Source organism: Artibeus jamaicensis, unplaced genomic scaffold (genome assembly GCF_021234435.1).
Source record: "Artibeus jamaicensis isolate MK-2021 breed Jamaican fruit bat unplaced genomic scaffold, CSHL_Jam_final scaffold_847, whole genome shotgun sequence".
Taxonomy (NCBI): domain Eukaryota; kingdom Metazoa; phylum Chordata; class Mammalia; order Chiroptera; family Phyllostomidae; genus Artibeus; species Artibeus jamaicensis.
The window spans coordinates 21,484,579-21,503,857 of NW_026522057.1; the positions used below are offsets into that span (position 1 = coordinate 21,484,579).

At 50.5% G+C, this 19,279-nt stretch overlaps 1 long non-coding RNA gene across 1 annotated transcript in view; it reads right to left on the reverse strand.

The window, feature by feature from the left end:
- Window positions 1-245: 245 nt before the first annotated feature.
- The window catches only part of LOC128626647 (uncharacterized), a 30,000-nt gene continuing 10,966 nt past the window's right edge, over window positions 246-19,279 (reverse strand). Inside the window, exon 3 of the long non-coding RNA XR_008390632.1 lies at window positions 246-515. This is a non-coding gene — a long non-coding RNA (uncharacterized LOC128626647). The remainder of the gene's footprint in view (window positions 516-19,279) is intronic.

The following is a 19,279-nucleotide window of genomic DNA, read 5'->3' on the forward strand; positions in this document are numbered from 1 at the left end:
TGTCTAGTTCTTTCTATTTCTACACCTATGTGTGTATGCACATAACCACATAAGGGTTGTACACGCCTACCCCTCTGGGTGTGCATATACATTTGGGGGCACACGTATTTACGGTTCCTGTTTATGTGCTCACATGGTGTTGCTAAGGCATGCCTTCGTGTGTTTGTGTGCCCGTGTGTATGTTCCTGTGTGCACTCATGCCTCTGATTCTGCAAGAATGTATTTGGGCACCTACCCCTCTGCTGCCTAGCCCTCCCCCACCTAGCCCTCCCCCTGCTGGGGCGTAAGCTCACATTGCTGGGAAGTAACTGTCTCTCTAACACTGTACACATGGAGTCACCTGGCTACATCTGTCTCATTGGTGGCTCGAAGGGCGCTCTGGCCTTCAGGGAGGCATAAGGCTGGGTAGACAGCTGAGGCGGGTGGATTGTTGGAGCAATTTGATTTCTTTTCCTACTTTGGGAGCATCTGTGAGCACCAGGGTCAGGGCTGGTCTTCAGGGCGGCATCTCCACACTAAGGAAGGAAGAAAAAGGAGAGGAGACCTGGAGTGAGATCAGGGCCACAGGTGAGGAGGACACAGACAGAAGACAGGAAAACAGGCAGAGAGAAAGGTAACCAAAGGAATAAAGAAGGAGCCACACATCCTCAAACTAATTAATGTTAAAAAATTTTACCAAAACTGATAACAGGTGTTGCGTCTAACATCCATCCAATTATTCATTCATGTTTCAACCAGAACACTCTATGTCTCTCTGCTGGACAACTCCCCCTCCCGGCTACCCAATTCTGCATTTTTAGTTCTGCCTTCTTCGTGCCAACAAATGCTGTCCATCCAGGGACAAGCTGGTCAGTTTTGCTTCTAGGGTTTGCCTGTGACCCAGCATAAGACAAAGAGCCCTGGCCTTTAATACTGACATGTAATTGGTTCAAGCCCTCTGTCCAACATCCTGTGGCAAGCCTAATGCTCTCCCCTCGTTTTCCGAGCACTGCTAGGGGAGCAGGTCATGTGATCACCTCTGGCTCCGAGTCCCACTTCCAGCTGAACTCTCATGTCCCCTCTCCTATAGAGGCACTGGCCCAGCTGCCGGACTCCACCCCATTTTCCTGATGTCCTCCAAATCCTTCTTATTAAAGGTGACACCCTTCTCTGTGGTCATGTGCTCACAGGCCACGTTGCCCACTCCACTCTTTCCCGCACCTCCTCTGTCTGGGAGGTGCTGCACAGTTTCTGAGGTGGCTCCCAGGTACGACATTCCACGGTGCTCAGTCCCGGGAGATCCCAAACTTGTTGGTTCTGGAAAAGAATACTGTCCACAGACTTGAAACAGCTCAGGGTCTGGTCACATCCCATTCTTATTTATCTACACATTCCCTTTTATCCCCAGTTCCCTCCATCTCTTCCCTCCCGCAGGCAAAACTTCTGGTCTGCTCGATGCATGTCCTTCCATTCGTGCGTTTCTCTGTGAAATGCTCTCACAGTTCTGCATGTGCACGTTTTCAATGCACTTGAAAGGAATTTCCTTCCCAGCCCCAGGTTTTGCGATCAATCACACTGCTGTGGTGCTGTGGGTTTCGCTTCTAACTGCTCCCATCCTCACAGTGGCCAGACACTCGCTCGGTCTATCCAGTTGCCCTGTGGACATGAACATTTTGAACTCCTGGCATTTGCTAGACACTGGCCAATGAAAGCTCAGACTTAAGTGATCTGACTTCATTCTCACAGGACCTTCCGTCATTGGCTCTATTATCATCCCCATTCGATGGACTAGGAAAGTGAGGGAGATGTGAAGCAACTTCCTTTCCCCAAGACAGCTGAGCTAGGAAGTGGCAGAGCAGGGATTCGAATTTAGGCCTGATTCCAAAGTCATCTCTTTAAGTCATTCTGCAAAACAGCCCACTGTGAGCCCTGTCCAAATTCAGCCTTCTAGAACTACTTGTACCTAGGACTAAGAAGCACAGTGATAACAACAGCTACTATGTATTGGAGCCCCACTATGTGCCGGGGTCTTTACATCATGCAGAGCTGATGTGCACAGGTAACGCACTGCACAACTTCTGGGAGCACTGTCTACCCAGGGCACAATGGGAATGGCGCCCCCTGGCATTGCGCAGTGGGAGGGCCACAATCCTAGAGGGCTGGAGTTGTTACAGGCAGGAAAAGTGAGTCTCAGAGAGGTTGCATGATCTTCCAAGAGCACACAGCCAATGAATGGCAGAGCACAGCTCTGAACCTGTCTGACTGTGGAGTCCGAGTCCCCGAGGCCTTCAGACTCCTTCCCAGCCTGCTGCTGCCAAGCCACACAGTTACTCAAGCCAGCCTTTCCAGCTGAGTTTGCCTCCTGTGAGGTGTGTCTGCAGGGGGTGGGCACTGAGCCCCGCGCGGCTGCCACCCAGACACCGTGTACCCAGTGTACATTCTCACCTTCATCCCTCCTCTCCCTGTTATCAGCTTGGGGATAAGCGGGGGGCTCCCGCTGCCCTCACCCTGCCGAATCACACGCTGCGTCGCCATCCACCCACAGACGCATCATGGCGAAGGCCTCAAAGAGGGCAAGTAAATCGAAGGAACAAGCCCTTGAGAGAGCTCTCAGCTTTGTTCATAGTATTAAGGCAGCTTCAGAAAAAAAGCCTTTACTGCAGACAGACGAATTTTATTTCAACGCTATTCCCCTGGTCCATTACAGCAAAATAATAGAGCTTTAGCTTCTCTTGTATATTTGTCATGCTTAGCGCACATGTATTTCAAGTATATTTGACAGCATATAAAATTGAGGTGAAATATGACAAAATCGGCCAATGCTTGTACCTTTTAAATGTATTTCCTTTATTTGTTATACTTATTTTACATATCTACACAATCCATCTTTGGAGCTGGAGAGGCGATAGTGATGAATTGATACTGAGGTTTTCCGTGGTAAGAGACATGCGATGGAAGGGAAGTCTGCCTTTTGCCTGCCACTTCCTAGTTCCGACTCCAGGGGGAAGTGGCCGCCCTCCTTCACTTCCTGGGCCGTCACATCTCTCAGGCAGGGGAACCTCAGTTGTCACTTTGAGGCCACGTATCAAAACCCCTTCCCATCGTAGCGGGGGCTGGGTACCAGCTTTCTCTGACAATACTAGAAAGTTTTATTGGTTTGAGCTGGAGGTCTAATTAGGTGAAACTAATCTAAGTTCTAAAGCTGGAGTTCTTATCCTGGGACTTTAGGGATCTCCCTAAAAAAATTACATGCCTAATTTGGAGCACTTATATTGTACATTTTTCTGTGGCTGCAAAAGGTGATTATACATCTGTCTGGGACTCTGAGTGAGTTCTGTCCCTTATCCGGTCCTTCCTGGTCCCGCCTTTCCTCTCGCCCTGGTAGGGAGTTGGGTGGTGGATGGAGCTCAGAGCCAGAGACTCACCTACACAGCCTCCAGGGAAGAACCTGGACCTCTCCATTGGACCAGTCTGGAGAGAAAAGCCCTCTGGAGTGCCGATGTGCATGAACTCACCCTGTTACCTGCCAGCAACCTTTCCCGTGGATGCCCACAGAGCCACAGAGCTCAGGCCCCTTGTTTGCACCTGACCAGAGGCTTTAGACAGCAGGGCTGCAGTGCTGTGCCAAACTCACAAGGCCAGCACGTGGCAGAGCTTGAGTCTGAACGCTGTGGTGTTCTCTCACTCAGCCTCTCGAGAGTCAGCTTCTTAAATGTAGGCACACATGGGGCCAGGCTCTGATCTGCACTCTGGCTGGAGACTACCCTTCATCCTTTAAAGGTTGGAAGGCAGCTTTGGACCCACCATCAGGACAGTGGCTGGGGCCTGCAAAGGGGCTGCCTTGTCATTCCCCTTGGTGTTCAGCCTGAATCCGGTTCCCTCTTAGGTCTGTCCTCCATGCTTACCTGCATCCAACACTCAGAACAGGCCACTGACTGCTTATTTGTCTGCCTTCCCCCTTGAGGGGTACAGCCAGGTTTTAACAATCTCTGAGCTGTCTGCATCTGCCCTGATACACAGGAGATCTTAAGGAGACTATTGGAGGGAGGGAGGGAGGGAGGGAGGGATGGACAGATGGGATGCATTCTTTGTAAGCAGGTTTCTGCAGGTTTTAGCACATGGAAACTAGGCCTGTGAGATAGTTCTATTTTTTGTGTCACCCTCCTCAGCAAGTGGCCGGCCATAGAGAGACGGAATCAGCCAGATCCCTCCCTCCATTAAGGGTAAATGCCCCTTGTGGATACGAGGGGGGCTAATGCATCTCTCCCCATGGCTCCGGTGCAGCTGAAGACCATCAGGGAGCCCATTAGGGAAGGCGAAGAGCTATTGATCCCTGGTAACAGTGGCTTGGGATCCCAGGGCAGGCACCCCCTGGGCCCAGCAGAGGGAGGACAGAAGCAAAACCCTTCTCACTGTTCCCAGCCAGCATCCAGCTGGGCCCGGAGGGCTGAGATGAGGTGGATCCTCAGGGTGGCTGAGCTGAAGGGGTTACCTCACGCAGCCTCCTCCTTTGGAGCAGGTGGCTTACACAAAGCTATGCTGTGATCAGTTAATTGCAAAAATGCCCTACTTCTCCACCCATCCTTGTATCCGTGCCCTTCACAAGGTGGTTGTGCAGCTCCGCCCACCAAAAGAAGGAACCCATTTTCCTCCTCCCTTGACTCTGGACTTGGCCCCGTGACTTGTTTGATCAACAGTGGCAGCAATGCTGATATTCAGGTTTCAACCCTGTGTCTCAGAGCCTCATGCATTGTGGGTCTCTCCCCTGCTTTTCTGCCTTGGATAACATCACTCCTGAGCCAGCTTGCTGGAGGACCAAGCAGAGCCCAAGCCCAGACCAGCCCATTCGGTTGTCCCAGCCAGGCACGCAGCCAAGATCAGCAAAGCCACCTAGCTGACCTGCAGCTGACCAGCAGCTGACCAGACCTATGGGTGTGCCCTGCCCAAACCTATGGTTTCAGCAGAAGCACACAGCCAACCCAGAGCAAACATATATGTTTACAACAGTATGCCACTGAGGTCTTGGAGTTGTCTGTTATGCAGCATTTCCATGGCAATGGATAACTGATACACTCCTCTTCCACTTGTTCCCTCCTTGTTATTCTCACTGCCATACCAAGGCTGTCCCATTGGGACAATTGCTGCTACCCCTTCTCCAGTCTTCTCACCTTTCTTAATCCCTCCTCCACCACAGAGGCTCCAGTTGGTGGCTCATGGAGCCCAGATCTTTCTTTTTCACTGTTTCTTTTTTATTATTCTCTTTTGCTCCCACAGTGTGTTTTTTTTTTAAAAATAGAGTTCGAACCAACATTTAAATATCAGAAACCATCACTTAAAAATCCTTTTGAAAAATCTGAAGACCCTGGGCCCTGCCTTTCCACGTGATCCTGACCATGGACCATCGGAGCCTGAGAGGCGGCCGCCCCTTTAGACTGGGACGTGTGCCGTGCCCAGGCTGTGACAACAGTCCTCACCGCTCACTCCTGCTTCAGCTTAGGCTCTCGGTTTTCTTGTTTTAGAGACATTTCTCTGTACATGTCTCTGTTGAAAGTTGGCAAACAAAAGATAGACCTTAAGGGCCTCGTGATTCAAGGAAAACAAAGAGAGTATGTTTCTTTGTGGAAGAGATGGGTATTTCTTTGTATTTAAAATGCAAACAATAGCCGGTGCCAAGGTTTCTCTCATTAACACCAGCCCCTGGAGGCATCTGGATATTCCACTCCAGCTCCCGGACCAACCTCCTTAAATGGGTCCTACTTACCTTTCCAGTGTTCTCTTTGCAGCCCCCACACCTGTGCAGCCTAAATCCCAGACCACCTTGATCACCTTCTGTGCTCCCTCCCCTACTCAGTGGCTGATACTCGGATTCAGGTTTTCCTCTCAGATCTTACCTCCACCCAGAAGCCTCCCCACCTCTCTCTGCTCAGTACTGTTCTTGCTTCCTCTTGCACCCCGCTCTGCCCAGCTCAGGATGCACCCCAATTTTAACTGTGCTGAGTGCAAAGGCTCCAACATAATGCTTCCTTCCCCTGCAGGGTGTGGCTGGGAGCTGGGGCACATGCAATGCTGGCCCTGCTGGTGTGCACGTGTGTGTGCATGTATGCACACGTGTGTGGGCACAGATGTGAGCAGTGCACCTCTGACAGGCAGACGCTGCAAACCCTGCTTTATGATGCCACTCAGAGGCTGAATGTTTCCAGGGCCCAGCTCCCAGATTCTGCCCACTGCAAAAATCATCACGTTATAATTACAAGTTAATTAAAGCAGAAGAGATCAAAGCCACTTTAGACAGATTAATGATACAGAGAGTGCCAGAAATTTCACCGTTTTATGTATTAACTACATTGTCATTTTTATTCTGCTTCCCCCCCCCCTCTTTTGTGTCAGCCAAAAAGCCTTTCATATCCTTTCTCTGCCCACCTCAACGCATGAGGAATCTGAGTCCCATCAGCTGTGAGGAGCTGTCTGTGGAGAAGGGGCCATTCAAAGGATATCAGAAAAACCCATGAGCCTTTTAGCTCCTGACTAGAATGAAGCTGCCACCCGCCTAACCCTCCTCCACCTAAAAGAGGGGAAAAAGACCTAAAAAAACATCAGTCATTAAAATCAGGCCAAAGGGGGGGAAAAAAAAGGAATTGGAAGCTGGACTCTCTAGCTCTCGCCTCTCAGGGAGGCAGGAATGTTTGCCTTTCAGGTTCACCATGGCTTAGCATATTCTGGCTGCTATAACAAAGTCCCATAGACTGGGAGCCTTGTAAATGACACGGATTTATTGCCCGACATTCTGGAGGCTGGAAATCTGAGATCAGAATGCATGCATGGTTAGTTAGCATCTGGGCAAGGGTCCTCTTCTGGGTTGCAGACTGGTGGCCTCTGACTCTGTCCTCACATGGTAGAGAGCAGAGAGGGGACACAAGCTCTCTCATGGCTCTTACAGGGGCACTAATCCCATTCATGGGGTCTTCACCCTCATGGCCTCATCTAACCCTAATTACCTCCCCAAGTCTGCACCTCCTGATATCATGGTCACATTGTAGGGCACTGTTTCAACATGTGAACTTGGGGGAATAAAACATAGCCCATAACAACCCCCATTCTGAGAATGACTGACAAGCCACCAAAGTTTAGCCTGAGGATAAAGCCTGACCCAGCTAATCCAGCAGAGAAACTGGATACCCCACATACTAATTTATTCATGGGGCATTTATTGAATGTTCCCCCTGTGCCAGATTTCAGCTTAGGGGCATTTATTGAATGTTCTGCCTGTGCCAGCTGTTGGGTTAGGGCTGAGGGTACAATGGCGAGTGAGTCAGACACTGTGTCTGCCCTCCTAGTGTCTACGACATAGCTGGTAGGAACACACAATGTACAAGTATAGTGTTAAGGTAAAGCATAGTGGAACCACCATGACCCCTCAAACCTCAGTGGTTTAGAGTAAAAGTTTATTTCTCTACTGCATAAAGATCAATCAGTGGGTGAGAGGGGAGCACCATCTTTAATGGAGGGCTCCCAAAGGGCCATCCAGGTGACACACAGAGGGAGACAGAGAATATGGAGGACCACATGGGACATGTTTGTAAGCCAGGACTGAATGTAGTGTACATCACCTTGACCCATCATTCACTGGCCATAACTTAGTCACCTGACCCACTGTTGCAATGGGAGCTGGGAAATGTAGTCCAGCTGGTGACCACAACCCAACACACACAGTACTGTATGAGAAGGGAGAAGAATCTTGGTTGAATAGCCCACATCTCTGCCATTGCACAGAGTCACAATAACATGTATGTGTGGATTGCTTAGTGGGAGAAGCTCAGGGGCCTTGAGTGTACACAGAATGGGTCCTATTTAGATGACTTATCATTCTGTAACAATTCATCTGTACCCAACTAAGTAGATGATAATACAAGTTTTATTATCTCCCAAAGTTGGTGGGTTGACTGGACTCAGCTTAACAGCACTTACTTGGATCTCTCGTGCAATTTCAGTCACGTGGCTGCTGTGTCCACAATGTTTCTTTCCCCACGTGTCTGGCACTTCACCTGGGATGGAAAACTATCTGGGGGTTGGCCTCTCCCTCCCCAGGTGCTGAACTAACCTTCCTCACAGCATTATGGTCTCTGGGTAGTGAGAATTTTGACATGGGAGCTGGCTTTCCCTGGCTCAACACTCTAAGAAACCCAGGTCAACATTGCAAAGCCTTTTATGATCTGGCTTTCAAAGTTCCAGAATGTTGTTTTATAACACTGTTATGTGTCAAGCAAGAGGCAAGGGCTAGCCCAGAATTAGATTCTTGTAGCTCTTAATGTTCTGCAACTCTTTCTCAGATAATAGCAAGACTTCATCCAGAAGATGAATTGGGCTGCAGCGTACAAGGCAGGTGGGAAGAGAACAGGGAGACTGGTGACTGTCTTATGGTGGTCTTTTTGTGCATTTCGAAGCTTCCCTTCACATCATCCCACATGCCCACCATCATCAGAGAGATAGGAGCAGGAGTTGGCACCCTTGGTTTGATTGGTCACCCTGACATGTTTATCACTGTAGAGTGTTTCTACCAAGCCTGCTCCTACGAGCTGAGTCTGATAGAGCTTCTCACACTTGGAAACACTTTTGTGATGGGAGGATCCAGAAGGTCTACCAGGGAGTGTGAAGACATCTGCCAAATACAATTCCCTCCCTCTTCAGTCAGAGTGGCAAGATGAGTCAGCACCATGGTCAGCTCCCGCTCTGTTCCTTTCTGTGGGCTTAGCCAGGTTGGGACTCCCACAACTCTGGTCTGAATGATAGGGATGGAGAAGCCCCTTTTTCAGGAGCTCTCAGTATAAGAAGGAAAGCCAGATACTGCTTCTCTTTGGGGCAAGGGGGCTGCTGTAACAGAAAAGCACACTAAGACTCTCCAGACTGGTGCTGTAGAGGGAGGGCATACTTACAAAAGTCATGATATATGAAGGTAGAGGCAGGGGTGGAGAGAGTGGTGAAAGGGAATTAACATTTATTCAACACCAAACCAGGCACCAGACAGATAAGTCCTCACAGCCAGAGAAGGTCAATATTATTATGTCTGTTTTTTTAGGTAAGGTCACAGAGGTCAGAAGGGCTAAGCAGTTCCCCCAGATCTCACAGCATGTTATTGGTGTGAGAACAAGGACCTGACCCAGATCCACTTGAATCCAAACTCCATGCCTTTTTTTTTGCCCTCCAGTTCATAAGGCCCTGAGAGGCCAGCCACCATCCTGGAGTATGACACTCAGCAGGGGCTCAGTAAACGTTAACTCATTGAATAAATGAACAAGAGAATGGTGAGAGAATTGGGTGGATATGCAAACAAACTGGAAGGAGAGGCATCCCATGCTGTGCTCATATGCTGGGTGCAGGGGAAGGTCAGGTGATCCTGATGCCCCTCCCCCTGAGGTTGCTCACAGAGGGCACGGGGTGAGCTGAACTGAGGTTCACACTGCAGCATGCGGCTCTTGTTACTCCTCCCCGTTGGGCCCCATGAAGGCTCAGGTTGGAGTGGAGGAATTAGCATGTTCTCTCTCCTTCACAGTCCGGTTTGCTTAGCAATGGCGTAATAATGTCACCAGTGGCATCTTGGACAGGCCTGGACATGCCCCAATGCACAATGGCAAATCTGAGCCCAGGATCGTGTTCCGAGATCGTCTGACATTAAGAAAAGGACTCAAGGGATTCTCAAAGAAGGAAGGTAGAAGGGAGAGAGGGCTCTTCACTTACGCCCAAGGAAGATCTCCCCCACAACAGGAACTGTCCAGGTTGGGATGGGTGGGACAAACTCACTTGGGAGCAGATACCCATGGCAAAGTCAGGGAATGCTTAAGAGACCATTTGGATACAGAGCTCTTGGTAAGTAGAGAAACTACCAGGAGCTGCTCATCATATCCTCAAAAGTCAGAGCTGGAGGGGTCTTTAGAGAGAACACTTCTTAAATCAACTTCCCTTTTACAGATGAGAGATTTGAGGCCCAGGGAAGGGCTCAAGAGACCAAGGTGACACATGGAGTGGCCACCTGGGTATTAGAATTCACTTGTCCTGCCTCCTGTCCCAAGCCAGACCCCAGATGATCATCCCTCCAGGTTTCTTTGCTCTGATCTTTCCCCCTCAGCTGTAGGATTTTCCCGTGGACCAATATTATTTTCCTACATTATATTTCATGATGCCACTTCCAATCTAGTCTACTTCTGACACAGTAAGTGGAGTATTTGAGGACAGTGGACTCTAGTTCCCTTTAAGCTACATTTTCCTAACCTTCAAGACACTCTGGACTCTGGAGCCCTAGGAACTGTGGTCAAATCCTGACTCTGCCATTTGGGTGACTTTGGGCACATTATTCTGTGACCCCACTTCCCCAAATGTGCAATGAGGATAATGCTATAAACTACTTCCTAAGAGGCAAGATAAAATAAGTTAATGGTTGTAAAGCATATGGAAGAGTGTCTGGCATATAGTAAATGCTCAGCAAATGTTAGCCACTGTTATCAGCATGGCCAGGGTCTGGGGAGGCTGGCTCCACAGAGACCTGACACTGGCTAGGACTGGAAAGCTCTCTGAAGGCACATTGGTCAGTGACTCTATAAATTTAGGCTCTGCATTCGGCTCCATCATGTAAGGTTTGCTGTGTCACCGTAGGTAAGTAACTCATGTGTCTCCAAGCCTCAGTTTCCCCATCTGGAAAATGAAACAATTGTACCAGGGAATCCCTAACTTGCACTCCCAGCTCTAAGATCTGGGTGTTCTGTGGTTGTAATTCCTGGTACAGTGGATAGAATTTAGCTCAACAGACATGTTTCACCTTTCTCCCCTAACACAACAGCATGTCTAAGTTTTATTCTTACAGTCTATTCTGTTCCCTTCTGGTCCATTCTAAGAGAGTTTCAAATGGATTCCAGAGCCAAGACCACCAGGTTCGGCCATCAGAGCTGAGCTGGATATCAAGGCAGAAAGCTTGTCTCTGGGTCCTTGGGCTGCTCACCACCCAACCATCACCTTCCCTTCAGGTCCCATGATCCATAATCAGGTACTAGTCATCCTGGCCCCTGAGCCTGGAGGTGGTGGGCAGCTTGTCACATAAGCAAGGCAGAAGCTCCCCTAAGTGATAGCTAGGGTGGCCCTGCACCAGCTGCTTCCTTCACCTGAGCAGGAGTGGATCTGACAGCCTGGGAGGTCAGGAGGAGGGCTCCTCCCCTTCCCAGCTGGCCTTGTAAGAGATCAAGAGACAGAATGTCGGCATGAGTTTGTCAAGAGACAGAATGTCAGCAAGTGCCACCAGCCTGCCTCAGATAAGGGACCTCAGGGAGCAAGGGCACTGACTGGGGAGTTTCACATCTTTCACTTCCTCCTCCTCCTCTCTGTGCTTAGTTAGGGAAGAGCCAACTGCAGGGGTGGGCAGCAGAAAAAGCATAAGCTGGGCAGGAGACAAGCCTGGGTATGTGCCCCATGTTGCCCCTTCCTCTGCTCTATGGCTTTGGGCAAGTCATGCCTCTCTTGGAACATACCTCTCTTGCTTTCTTCATCTATGAAATGGGGGTCTTGATAGAACCTACTTTATGGGATTTGGGGAAAGTCCAAAGAGAGAGAACACAATAACAGCTAATGCATGCACTCAAAGTATGCTTTATTTAATCCCTACAACAACCTTGAGAAGTAGACACAGAGAGGTTAAGTGACATTCTTAAGGGAACACAGCTCGTCAGAGCAGAGCCAGCATTCTAACCTAAGCAATCTGGCTTCAGATTCTACTCATACCACTCCTTCTGGGGAAGGGTTTCCAGCAAGGCGTCTGTAGAAACTTGACCAATATTGAATCCCCTTTCCTGTGCTCTCATTGATGCCAGGGCCAGGCTACAGGGGAGAGAGGCTGTTGTCAGCTGTGCTGCAGGAGAGAGAAGGACCACAGATGCTTTTGGGAAACTGTCTCCAGACTGGGCTTCAATGGTACCAAAAAAATGCCAACAGCAACCCAAATGTTCCTCCAGATGCCCAGGTCTTTCCTGGACTGAACTGCATGGGTCCTTTCAAAGTCCTCAAACAGAGTTGGAAGCTCCACAGCTCAGGGGGACATGGTCTTCTTGAACCTCATCAGAATATAGAAGATGTGCACCCTGACCATGTCACCAGGGCAGGGAGCAGGGGTTGTTTCAAACACATCCGAGGCCTAGACTCTCCTAAACCACATCATTAACCATGATATCCTCTGCCCTAGACCCCAGAATCCTTTGCAGACCTGACCTCAAGTCCCTGGGTTTAATACAGGCCAGGCAGAGTAGCAGGAGGGCTGGCCACCAACTGGCACTGAATGCCCAGAGGACAGGTGACATATCCTCAGAGCATCCCAGACTTCCAGAAGGAATGGCAACATGATGCAGGATGGCTGCAATTGATTAGATCAAAGCCAAGAACCAGGACTATGCTGCCAAAGCCCACTTCCTTTTGACTGTTCTCATGTGTCAACATGAGGGAGGGAACAAATGCATTTGTGGAGGAAGCTCAGGGCCCACAGGAGCCCGAGGTTCTGACTTGGTGACTACACCATGTTTCCCAGGCCCCCAACCTGTGGCTGTAAGGAAACTAATGCCAGCGATTGCAGGAAATATCACCAACCTGGTCAATGAATGGCCCCTTCCTTCCCTCAACCTGTGTTTTTCCCTGGCCCAGCCTTTCGCACTCCTGTCTCTACCTCCCGACTTCATTTCCCCTGCCAACCTCCCCTTTATGTGGCTCTGCTCCCCCCCCCCCCCCCCGTCTCATCTTCCTTGTGCTGGGAATTCACCCACCTTTCAGACCCCTGCCCTGCCCCCATCCTGAACATCCCTCCTTCACCCACCTCTGTCCCTGAGGACATCCCTCTTTAGCCCTCACGTGTCCCTGAGACTCCCCCTCTTCAGCCCATACCTTTGTACTCAGGTGATATCAACAAGTCAATGTCAAGGGCACCTTCATGGGGAAAGGAGAGAAGGACGATATCAGGAGCAGGTTCTATGAGATGCAAGGGGTAGAGAGTCAGTGGCGCTCCCAGCCAGTGACAGCAGGTGACACATCTGCTCCTAAAGACACAGCCGTGAGCAAACCCCTGTCAGTCCCCGAGGGCCTGGGAGAAGCCAACTGCACAACCTGACCTGGGCTGGGCTGGGCTGGGGCAAGGGACAAGAGGGAAGGCTTTGACTCAGAAGGCCCTGGTTCCAACTCGGCCACCTACTAGCTCCGTAACTTGGTCATCAGGATGACAACAACAGCTGACATTTATTGAGTACTGGTGCCAGGCACAGCCCAGCAACTCATTTCCTTGATACGATAAGTATAGACATTAATGCTAGTATCACTCCCATTTTACCAATGAGGAAATGGAGACACAGAGCAATGAAGCAACCAGTCAAAAGTCACAGACCTGGTACCTGGTGGGAGAACCATGGTATAAACCGAGGACTCACAGCTGAGCAGTGCCTGTCCTTGACGAGTCCCTGCCCCGCACACCAGTCAGGGCCCGCGTGTCTGAGACGGGGCCGGCTCTGCGGGCACGAAGCCGGGGCAGGTCCACAGGCTTAGTTTGCTGCTCTGCTGTTGCTGTCCTAAAATTTTCAGTAATTTTTGAACAAAGGTCTTACATTTTTATTTTGCACCAGGTTCTGAAAATTACATAGCCAATTCTGCCTCCAGATACCAAGACAACTTTGTGGTGTGATCTGTGATTTGGGAATAGCAATGTGTTCCCTGTGCCCTGTGGCCCCACCCGCCATAGCTGTGAAACAAGGCCGCTGAGTCCCCGAATGCACCCCCTGGGGCGGGCGGTCTGGCTGACAAGCCAGTGGCTGTGACAGCGATCCTGCCCAGTTTCCTCGTTAAGCTCCTCCCCGCCCCACACACTGACAGACCCACATGTGGGTGAGCATATGCCCACACTCCTCACTTCATCATAGCTTTGCATCTTGTCACTCAGCTCCCCCAGCCGTGTGTCAGATGGGTGCCCATGAGGAATCGTTGCCACTCACAGCTTCCCGGCGCCTCTCCATCTTGGAGACATCCACTCATGTTACCTCAGGCTCCCGGGGAAGGGGGGGGAGATGGTACACACAGGCTTGCTCAAGGTCACTCAATCAGCAAGTGGAAAGCAGAGGTCAAGTTCAAGATTCTTATCTATCTCAGGCTCTCCAGGCATGCCCCTGCCACTCTGCCTTCTTTTGTCCCCACCGGTCCCTTCGAGCAGCATGTGCCCATTAAGGCAGACACAGGTCACGTAGCCCTGCTGCCTCCAGAATTTCCCCCAGGTCCCGGCACCTCTTGGGTTCTGAGTCAACTCTGGGCTTGGCTGTCCTACCAAGAGAGTGTGACAGGTGACAGCTGATGGCGGTGGTGGGGCTGGGTGCTCAGACCTACCTATTTGCCTGCCTGCCTGGCCACCTGCCTGTCTGCCTTTTCTCGTGTCTTCTATTTAGTCATCTGTCAATCTAGCTTTCTGTCCATCTTTGCATCTATCACTCGTCTCCCTGGGCGTCAGAGCTGCCCACAGCCTCCGCTCTCTCGCCCACCTCCCTGAGGAAGCCAAGTGCATGTGCAGCCTCATAGGCCTCTTCCCTTTTCCTAAGGCTGGTAAGACCCATCATGTGTCCCAGAGCTGGCGCTGGCCCCTGCCAGCTGGTCACAGGAAGGTACAGACGCTGCGCTTCAGAGAACCCTACAATCTCATAGCAGAATTATCACTATCAGTAATAACGGTGGTGAGTGGGCACCCCCCACTCTCACCCTCTGTTCACTCAGCGAATGTTTCCTGAGCACCTAACACACGCCAGCATTGTGATGAGGTCCTGATGTTGGCTCACAGGCAGCCAAGGTCCCTGAGAAAATGAGTTTCCTCTCTGAGCCAAATATATCAACCACTTGCCTTCTGCACATGAGGGAACCGAGGCTCTGAGAGGCTAGGTGCCTGGCCCCAGGCGGCACAGCCAGGAAGGGGCACAGCTGCAGCAGACCCAGCCGGATGCCTCCCAAGCTGGTCTGTCATCTTTCCAAACCCATTGCTGATGGACAGCTTTGCCCGGAGAAGCCCCGCAGAGACTGAGAGGGTAACGAGGAGACAGGGATGGGGCGGGGGCATGTGCCTCAGCCGCTGGGAGATCTGACTCTCCAAGTCCATCAGCTGTGAATCCCTCCACTCAGCCGTGTAATTCCATAACATTGTGTCAACCAGGTGCCGAGATGGGCACGCGATTACTATGAACGACACTCTCGGGAAGGAAGGGACGGCAGCCCCTGACATCTCTCCCAGAGCCTGCGTCAGACTGAGCCCCAGGCCCGGGGAAGATGCTGTCAGAGTGTCAGGGATGGCAGGGGACACAGACATCTCCCACTGCACCCCCGTCCTGGTGCAGGACTGGGCCCAGCTCCCCCTCAGGAAGAGCATGTGAGGACTTTGCTGAAACATGCTCTCGAGAAGGGCCCACTCGCTCTAGAGTGGAGGTTAGCAAACTTCCTGTTAAGAGCCAGACAGTGAGTATTTTGGCTTGGCAAATACACAGGTTCAACTCTGCCCTGGTAACAAGAAAGCAGCCATAGGTGACAGGGAAGGGACGATGTGGCTGTGCGCCAATCATTCTTTTAAAACTACGTATTTATTTATTTATTTTTAGAGAGAGGGGAAGGGAGGGAGAAAGAGAAGGAGAAAGACATCAATGTGTGGTTGCCTCTCATGTGTTCCCCCTACCTGGCCCACAACCCAGGCATGTGCCCTGACTGGGAATCAAACCAGCAACTCTTTGGCTCACAGGCTAACGCTCAATCCACTGAGCCACAGGAGCCAGGGCTGCTCCAATCATTATTTACTCACAAAAACGGGCCTCTCAGTCTGTAGTTTGCTGACACCCCAAAACAACAACAGTAATGATGATGACTGCTAACATTCACTGAGTACATGACTTCAGACAGTGGAGAATATTATTCTCTCACATTTACAGTTGAGGAAACTGAGGCACGAAGGTGTTCAGTAACTCTCTTGCCCAGGAAGTGACGGTGCCAGTCAGGAAGTCCCACTTTGTATCCGTCCATCCCAGAGCCCAGCAGCTACATGTCATCTTTGACCCTCTGTTCTTCTCATGCCCCACATCCAATCCGCCAGCAAATTCTTTTGGCTCCACATTTAAAATATGTTTACAAATCCGATGTCTACTCCACCCCCCCACACCCCACAACCCTCCCGTTCTGAGCCCCTTCATCACTGCCCTGGTTCCCACCACCGCCCAGTCCCTTGCTCCCCTGCAGCCTGTTCTCCATGCAGCAGCCAGAGGCACTTTTACCAACAAGTCACCGCGCTGCTACGTAATTTAGTCATCCTGCCCCTCCTCTGCTCAACGGCTTGCATTGAGAATAAAAGCCAAGTGCCTACTGTGCCAAAATAGCAATGGGTCTGCCTCCACCCCTCCCGTTCCTCTGACCTCCTCTCCTATATCTCTCCAGCCACGCTGTCCCTGTAACATACCAGCACCCCTGCCCCAGGGCCTTTGCGCTGGCTGCTCCCTCTGCCTGGCATGTCTTCCCCCTGACACCCACAAGGCTGCCTCCCTCACCTCCTGCCAGTCTTTGCTTAAATTTCAGCTTCCCAGTGAGGCCCTTCCTCACCGCCACAACCCCCCACTTTCTCTTCCTCCCATATAGCCTATTACCTTTACCACGCGATATAATCTAGTAATGTACTGTGTTCATTTAATTGCCCATCTTTCTGCACTAGACTCTCCCTCTGTGAGGCGAGGTGTTGTTTGCTGGGTCGCAGGTATGCCCCAGCCCCTCCAGCAGCACCAGCCCCTGAAGGCTGATGGGTGGTATTTGCTGAAAGGAGGCATGAACCCATGAAGCCTAAGCCTTCCTTGCCTGGTGCCTGCTCTTTCCTTGGGCTTGGGGTAGAGGTGCCAAGCTGAAGGGGCCCAACATCGAGGAAACCACACTTTTTTCTGGTTTCCCTATGTAGGCGCCAGCATCTGAATAGGAATTTTCACACTAGCTGGTCCTGGATAAGCTGAAAATAAGACCATATTGTTTGTGTCTTTCTTTCTTTCTTTCTTTCTTTCTTTCTTTCTTTCTTTCTTTCTTTCTTTCTTTCTTTCTTTCTTTCTTTCTCTCTCTCTCTCTCTCTCTCTTTCTTTCTTTCTCTCTTCTTTCTTCCTTCCTTCCTTCCTTCCTTCCTTCCTTCCTTCTTCCTTTTTTTTTTTTTTTTTTTTTTTAGCACACAGATCAGTCCAGCCCTCAAGGAAGAGTCACCAGCCTCCTTTGACCTGCTCCTGGGACCAGCAGAGAAGACAGAGCCCCAACCCCTATGCACCCAAGGCGGCCAAAGAAATCCACGCGGCACCTGAGGATCAGCAAAAAGGGACTCTCTCTGAGGACACTGGCTAATGAGGTGAGCAGTTGATGGAGCTTGGTTAGAGCCATGCTGGCCAGCTTTACCCGGCTTCTAGGACCAGAGGCAATTACAGGAAAAAGTATAGAATTCCTTGAACAGGCCCCACTGTGGTCTAAGGCTGATGTGGATTCCGGCATCGGGCGTGTTTGGAATGGCAAGCTCATTTGACCTCTCAGTTCTTATCCCCCAAGATATATACACCTCTGGCCTTCGCCTGCTGGCCCAAGCCCTGCTAATGAGTCACTCAGTTGACTTGAACAAATTGCCTCACTTTTGGGGGCTTCAATTTCCTGAACTCTAAAGTGTTCTTTAGGGCCCCATCTAGCAAGGTCAGTCTGCGGTTCTGGGATTCCACATCTAATCCATCATAACAGCCTGGGTCAGATTTTGACTGAAACAAGTAAAAAAAAAAAAAAGAGGAGAAAATCTTCTATAATAAATTCTGGCTACAAAGGCAGGGAGCTGAGTTTGAATTCCGGGTCCACCCCTGCCCTTGGTACAACTTGCCCCTCAGCTTCCATTTCCACATCTGTAAAACGGGGATAAGGATTCCTTCCTCCTGAGGTTGTCAGAGTCAGGTGGGATGATGCGGTCAAGCTCTGAGGGCAGCTGCTGTTATTACCCAGAGACAGAGAGGCTCAACGGAGAAGGGGTGTGGCTCTGGGTTTTAAAAGAAAGAGGCGGTGACCTTGGGCTTCAGCCTAGGGACAGAATGCCATTACACAGACCCCTGTGGCTCTAGAGAGACACAAATCTCACTTTGGGGGCCATCAAGAAGTATTCTGTTTGGAAACTAAAACAGCAGTATGTTACTGTAAGGCATGGTGGATGCAGTCTTTCATACTGTCAACTCAGTTAAGCTAGAATTACATTTCCCAGCATTCCCTTCTGTGTGGTTCTGGGAATGAACCTGAGAATGTTGGATCAGAGCGGGGAAGACATATAGTGTCAGATCAGGCCAAACTCACTGACAGGAGATTCCGGATTCAATGCATTAGCACAAGCAGCTGGGACCAGCTGGAGCAGTGCGCTTGGTCGATTGACTAAAACCTGGATCCAAAGGTGGCTTACACTGAATGAGGTCCCAATGCCAAGCATGTCCCTGATCGATTGCAGAAGGAGGTATCCAAATGCTTAAGGATACTGAGATGCTGAAGTGGATTTATCATGTTCCTCTACCCCCAACAGGTGCAGGCTGCCACGCAAGATGCTCTGCCAGTTGGACTATGTGACCCAGAAGATTCGACAATGGTTAGAGGGTCCGAGACAGAAAGAGATGCTGTGTGGACACGTAGGCAGACCCATAGGTGAATCAGAGCACAGACTCTTAACAGTCTGGAGGGAAGCTATGCCACCCTCTGAAGATAATTATCCTCCTTCTCAGAAATGGCTTGTGCTTGGCTACTGAACCTTTTAGAGACCGAAAGCTAGACCATGGGCCACCAAGTTACCACGCCTTCCAAGCTGCCCATCCCGAACTGAGTGTTGTCCGAGCAAGCAAACCATACAATGGGATGTTCGCAGCAGCAATTTTATCGTAAAATGAAAGCAGCATGTAAGACATCAGCTCGAGCAGGTCAGGGAGACAGGAGTCGGTCTCCTCAGCAAACACTCCAAATGCTACATTACTTCCTCTCTCTCTGCCCACACCCAGGGCCTCACGTTGGATTCCCCAGCAAGTTGCCTGAGGACTACAGACGGCTCTGGAACCACACAAGAGGGGGCAGCTGCAGCCGTCCACCCTGCTCTTCGGGACAGCGGTGAAGGAAAATCTTCGCGGTGGCGGTGTCTGAGCAGTGAATGTAATTGTTTACTTAGCCTGGAAAGAGCAATGGCCAAAGGTATGAATTTACTTCGATTCATGGGCTGTGGCTAATGGTTTGGCTGAGAAGTCGAACACTC